Consider the following 6,084-nt stretch of genomic DNA (forward strand, 5'->3'; position numbering starts at 1 on the left):
TAACAATAAAATAAAAATAAAAATCAAACTCATTAGTAGAAGACTTCATTATATGAACAAATTGAACAATCAAACATCTACAAATCATGCAGCGAGACCAAAACAGATGTAACTGCAATGTACATTCAACTCACATTGACAAAACTCTTCTAAAGCATGGCTTATATAGGCCTCATGACTTCAAATACAATATCGGTGATTGTTTATTTGATAAATTTGAATATCTACTAAAATTTCAACATACATCAAATGAAATTCGTAATGGAACAATAGATTTCTTCATTTCTTGCCTCCAAAATGGAGATGAGGAAGCTATCAATTCCTATAACCATGAACTCCACCCTCAAAGCTTGAGAGAGCTTCACAATGTAGAAGATATTACAACTTATTTGCAAAGAATGCATTTATCCGCAAAACCATCAAATAAGACAAAGCAAAATGGTTTGTGGGGGGATATATTTTGCATACATTGGATATCAACGTGGCTCAATATTTGTATATGTGTTTGGTCTGCATCTTATGGAAAACGATATTTAGATTTTAACAACCAGCTTGATTCTACTCCATTCAATATCCTGTTTCATGATGCAAATCCTTTGTCAGGGCACTTTGAACCATTGCTAACCAATGCAATCTTAGAACAAAAACAACATAATATCAAATTGCACAAATTTAAAAAAATGATAAGAAACAATGGCAAGACACCACTCAAAGAAAGAAAGCGAAAGAAAGAAACATTAAAGAACTACAATATGTCTACCAATGATAAGCATAATATTGCAAAAAATCAACACAATATAACATTGAGTGCAGTGAAAAGATTAATTAGAAATAAAGCTTGCAACATTAATCAACAAACAATTACAAACGAAAACAATAATATTTTCTCAACCAATAACCAAAATAATATAAAACCACAAACTCAATCCAGAAGAACAATAAATAGTAAAAGGAAATCAACTAAGACAACTTTGACACCAATTGATAAATTTTTTTCCACAGTAGAAGACACACCAAAATATCATTGCACAATTTGTCAAATGCTCCATTTCAAGAAAGATATAAAACAATACAAAGAGGAACAGAGAGTTGTATACCGCAATTTGACAAAATCTTACATACCACTGCTTACTGAGTACATATGTAAAATATGCAACGATTCTCTCAATAATAAAAAAAAAACCTAAATATGCAGTTCCTCACAACATATGCAAAAATAAGCCATTACCAACTGTACAAAAAATGACACAACTAGAGGAATGTCTAGTTTCACTAAGAATTGCATTTGCACAAATTTGGGAATTAGGATATAAAAAGTCTCAACTTGGACTAACTGGTTCCATCATAAATGTCCCTGTAAACATATACAATATTCAAAATGCTCTACCACTATCACTATCAAACACAACAACAATTGCAGTGGCTCTTAAAAGACAATTGCAATATAAAAATGCATTTCAAAAAGGCATGGTACGACCATATATAATAATGCAAGCTCTATTCGATTTAAGCAAAACAACCCTTTACCAAATGCAAAATGTACAAATAAATGAAAAGTGGATAGAAACATTAGATATCAACAATGAAGACAATGGTTGTGAAAACAAAAGTTGTTCTAAAAGTGAAACTGAAAGTGATCTTCAATATGACAATCCAACTGATTCTTTAATACATGGATAGACAGACTCTACATGCATCCACAATATGGATGACAAAATCATTCAAATTGCACCTGCTGAGAATTGTTATCCTATTGGTATTTTCAAAGACAAGTATGCAGAAGAAATGAATTTTCCAACCCTCTTCTTTGGTGAGCCACGAGCAAGATTTTTCACTTCATACAACAAATCTTTTCTTCAAAGCCATAAAAATAATTATACATCAGGTCTTATCGACACTATGGATACGAATTAGAAAAGGACAATTAAAAGGATGCAAGTTACTCGCAAAAGATGTAAAGCAAAAACCAAATTTGGAAAAAATTTTACGATCAGACATTGGATATGTAGATTTCAAAAGAATTCGAATATCCCCAGACTATATGCATCAATTAAAAAAAATATATTTGCTATGATTCGACAACTTGGGCCACCTACATTTTCCCTCACTTTTACAAGTGCGGAAGAGAATTGGGAGCCCCTAATGTCGACTCTCCAATATTTACAAAAATTACGTCAACAAAAAATAAAAACAAATGACACATTTCAATGCAACGACACCAACAAAATAATACTTGTGAAAAAAGACCCAATAACATGTGCAAGGTACTATCGACATAGGATTAATGCTTTAAGAAAACTACTATTTCAAGAAAATTCACTATTTGGAAAAGTTGTAGACTATTTTTCGGTGACTGAATTTCAAAATAGGGGAAATGAACATGAGCACATGTTAATTTGGGTCGAAAATGCACCTATCTATGGAAAGCAAACAAATGATGAAATAGTAGACTTTGTGAACATGCACATCACATGCAATACTGATAACTTAGAAGCACAATATGCTAATTTGCATAAACATCACCATACTAGACAATGCAAAAGAACTTTGTACAAAAAATGTAGATATAATTTCCCAATTCCACCTATGCCAAATACAATGATTTTAGACCCATTGTCTGATAAAAATGCTACTATTAACATAACTGCCAATCAAATATTTCAATCTTTGGAAAAAAGAGACTTCGATAGCTCCTTCACATTTCAAATGTTAATTGATGAATTACAAATAACAAAGAATGAGTACATCATTCTACTACGATCAACAATAGACAAGCCAACTATATTCCTTCAAAGAAATCCTTCCCAAATATGGAACAATAGTTTCTGCAAACAAATGCCAAAACTATGAAGAGCTAACACAGATACTCAATTTGTGTTAAACACATATGCTGCTGCCATGTATTGTAGTTCATATATGGTAAAGGTTGACAAGTCTATGACACGTGCATTCAAAAGAATAAGAGATGATCACCAAAGTGAAAATATAGATGCGATTAAAATGATAACAAAATTAGGAAATGCTTTACTAAATTTGCAACAAATGTCAGCACAACAAGCTGCACATTTAGTTCTATCACTTCCCCTTAATAAGAGTTCACGAAAATATGTTTTCATTGATACAAGATCAGACAATAAGCGAGTATTTGTACTCAAATCTACCTCAGAATTAAACCAAGAAGTAGATAACTCAGAAAATGTAATAGAAAAATTATTAATAGACCATTATAAAAATCGCCATGATAGTGTACAAAACATATGCCTAGCTGAGTACATCTCTAACTATAATGTTAGAGGAAAAAATAAAAAACTAAAACAAAAAGAAAGTATTATACGCTTTATTAGTTACAATAAACACAATGACTTAGAAAACTATTGCAGAGAACAACTACTTCTTTTCGTACCATTTACAAATAACGAATCTCAACTAAAAGAAAATTTCAAAACTTGGGAAAGTGCATATACTTTTCATGAAAATATAATAAGACAAAATAGTTCAAAATTCTACTACAAATTAAATCAAGCATGGGGTGACATTGATAAAGAAGCTACAGAAATCAATAATCGATTATTAGAAAACAATCACAATAATAAAACAAATAAAACAACTGTCATAGATGACATATATGACATTCATGACGATATTCAAATTGAAAAATATAACAAAATTACAAATACAAAATATGTAGGTTTCGAAATAGGAAAATACCCGGAAATAATTGATAATGATGAATACTTTAAAATTCGACAAATGCTAAATACAGAACAACAGGCAATAGTAAAAGACATTGTTTGCAAAAAGGTCACAAATAAAACACCACTTCACTTATTCCTTACTGGCGGAGCAGGCACTAGTAAGACCTTTATGGAAAAGATGATCTATCAAGCACTCTTGCGTATATATAACAACACAATTAACAACAACCCAGATAAACCAAAGGGAATAGTTGTAGCTTATACAGAAAAAGCAGCATACAACATCGGTGGGATGACTATACACTCTGCATTTCATATTCCTTTCAATAAATCAGAATTTCTTCCACTAAATAGTGACACACTAGACAAAATGTCCAAACATTATGAACAACTCAAAGTTATATTGATTGACGAAATATCTTTAGTAGGTTCAACATTCCTACGCTATATAGACAAATGACTAAGAGAAATAATGTGCACACCAACCTCTTATTTTGGCAATTTGGACACAATTTTTTGTGGTGACCTATATCAAGCCCAACCAGTTCTTGACTCTTTAGTATTTGAAAATAGAACTACAGACAAAGACTTAATGCCTTACAACTTTTGGAATGATAACATCAAATGTTACACATTGCATACCACAATGCGTCAAAAGGATCAAAATTTTATACATATACTTAATAGAATTCGATTGGCAAAACAAACAATAGATGATGTAACATATTTGAACCAACAATGCCTACGGCCAATACCAAATGACCCAACACTTCCTTTCCTTTTCTATAGAAAAAATGACGTATATGTACACAACCAAAAAATGTTAGCAAATATGTCTGGAGAAGTTATTGTTCTAAGGGCCATAGATGAATACAAGGAAAACATAAATGGCATAAGACTCTACAACCATACGACAACCCTCCCAATTGAAATACAACTAAAACGAAACATGTTGATAGAGTTATACTCAGGAAACTACAATACAACTGATGGATTAGTCAATGGTTCAGATCGAATATTCAAAGATTACACAAACCACAACAATTTAGAAATTGTTTGGATCAAATTTAACGATTCTAATATTGGAAATCTCCAAAAAATAAAATATGCACAATACTACAACGAAAGTATTGAGAAAGCATGGGTCCCTATTGTAGAAATTGCAAGACCAATCCAAAAAATCTCAACAAGCAAAAAAATTACTATTAGAGAAAAAATTTCCAATACAATTAGCATCTGCACGCACAATTCATAGATCTAAAGGATTGACAATGGAAAGATTAGCTTTTGATCCAAAAAGTATAAGACAACATGGAATAACATATACTGCATTATCACGTACAAAAACAATACAAAACCTATATCTTGTGAAACCACTCACTCAAAAACATTTTCATGTAAAACCAAAAATAAACATGCAAATGGAACGCCTACAAACAAGTGCCTGTTGGAAACTTGAAAATGAGGCTTCATGCACAAATAATACTGAACATTTACTATTGTGCACATTAAACACACGAAGTCTACATGCTCATGAAAATGATTTATTCAATGATATTGAAATTATGTCTTCAGACATTATATGTTTACAAGAAATTCACATAAATTCAATAAAGCAAAATTTAGTTCTAAAAGACTTCACTATTCATGTCAACCATGAAGCAAAAAGAGGGGTAAAAATTTATTAAGATAGAAAGGAATACAACAAGGAGAGCTCAACAAGGAGCTTGATCCTGAGCAACAAGATCATCAAATTCTTGCACCATCTCAAAGGACAGTTGCCCCCTATCCCTAATATTCCAACCCGGATCATGACTAGAAGCCCATTTGGATAAACAATCAGCAGGTCTATTCCATTCTCGCAGAATATACTTGAACCTAATGAACTGAAAAGAGGAAGAGAAGAAAAGAATATGCTTAACAACAGTGGCCAGCTGCCAACTAACATCCTCAAGCTCTTGCGAAGAAAGCATGTTCACCACCACCTGGGAATCAGACTCACAAATAATCTTACTCCATCCCCACAAGCAACACTGTTCCACAGCATATAAAATAGCCTGAGCTTCCATGAGATTGTTAGTATAATCACCCTTATGAATTGAGAAGAAAAATTTAACATTCCCAGAACTACAACGAGCCACCTCGCCAATACCAGCTGGACCAGGATTCCCACGAGAAGAACCATCAGTGTTAATTTTCAGAACTCCACAGGGAGGAGGAGTCCAGTGCCCATCTCGGTTAACCCGACCCTTCCTTTGATGGTGAAGCTGCCTGGACATAGAAGGAAACCTATGAGCCGCAACCCCATCCTGCAGATGAAAATTGAGGCGATTACAGATAGCAAGATCAACCGGATCCATACCCCCATCAAGCTCACACTTCACAAGAA

The sequence above is a fragment of the Cupressus sempervirens genome, chromosome 10 (assembly GCF_028749045.1).
Source record: "Cupressus sempervirens isolate cs-2001-9-10 chromosome 10, ASM2874904v1, whole genome shotgun sequence".
Taxonomy (NCBI): Eukaryota; Viridiplantae; Streptophyta; class Pinopsida; order Cupressales; family Cupressaceae; genus Cupressus; species Cupressus sempervirens.